Source organism: Corapipo altera, unplaced genomic scaffold (assembly GCF_003945725.1).
Source record: "Corapipo altera isolate COAL_440 unplaced genomic scaffold, ASM394572v1 60933, whole genome shotgun sequence".
NCBI lineage: Eukaryota > Metazoa > Chordata > Aves > Passeriformes > Pipridae > Corapipo > Corapipo altera.
In genome coordinates this window covers 47,989-48,922 of record NW_020885147.1, presented here as the reverse complement: position 1 = coordinate 48,922, position 934 = coordinate 47,989, and the positions used below count along the sequence as shown (strand labels likewise).

The 934-nt window shown below is 72.2% G+C and overlaps 1 protein-coding gene across 1 annotated transcript in view; it reads right to left on the bottom strand.

The window, feature by feature from the left end:
* Positions 1-934, bottom strand: part of LOC113960557 (natural resistance-associated macrophage protein 2-like) — a 9,980-nt gene extending 9,046 nt beyond the window's left edge. The window contains exon 1 of the mRNA XM_027670171.1: positions 893-934. The gene's annotated coding sequence lies outside the window, so the exon portion shown is untranslated. The remainder of the gene's footprint in view (positions 1-892) is intronic.

The following is a 934-nucleotide window of genomic DNA, read 5'->3' as shown; positions in this document are numbered from 1 at the left end:
GCAGAGCCCTGCCCGGACACAGCGACATTCCCTGAAGTGCCCCGGGAGCCTCCGGCACGGGCCGGACTCACCGTCCGCACCGGGACGCGCCGGGAGGCTCCGGAGCTGGGACCGGGGACACCGGATGGGGGATCTGCAGGGACAAGGACACGTGTCCGGAAACCTCAGCCTGGGCAGGACGAGCTCCATGGGGCTGCTGAGCCCGAGGGGGCTCCATGGCTGCGATCCCGGGGATCTCAGAGATCCCAGGGTTCCATGGTAGGGATCCCGGGGCTCTGTGACTGTGATCCCAGAGGCCCCAGGGCTCCATGGGTAATCCCAGGGTTCCATGGCTGTGACCCCGGGGATTCGAGAGATTCCAGGGTTTCATGGCTGTGTTCCCAGGGCTCCACGGCTGCTCCCCGGGCTCCGTGGCTGTGCTCCCATCGCACCCCAGCCCCGCTATAGGGTCGTTGCACCCCCCAGCACCTCGGAAGAGTGAGGGAAGAGCCTGGGGGGCCCCGGAGCCCCCCAGACCCCAAGGAGGAGCCCAGAGGACGAGACTCGGTGCCGCCGCCCCCGCGGTGCCTGCCCGCAGGGACCCCCGGGACACCCCAAGGTCACCGGGGGTCCCCCAGCCCCGCGATGGTGGGGGCAGCGCCCGGGGGGCCGCGAGAGGCCCTGAGTGCTGGGGTGGGGGGTGGGGGGGCGCAACGGCTCCATGGTCCCCCTTGTAAACTCACGCCGGGGTCCCGCAGCACATCCAGCAGAACCCCCCCGGGCAGGATTCCCCTCCCCAGAACACCCGGGGACGCGCCCCCGAGGCAGGATCCCCCCGCTCCAAGGGGAACCTCCCCCTGGAGGGGAGTGGGACCACCCTCGAGGGGTCCCCCCCGTTCCCCTCATGGCTCACCGGCCCCGGCCGCCCCCGGCCCCGCCGTCGCCTCATCCCCGG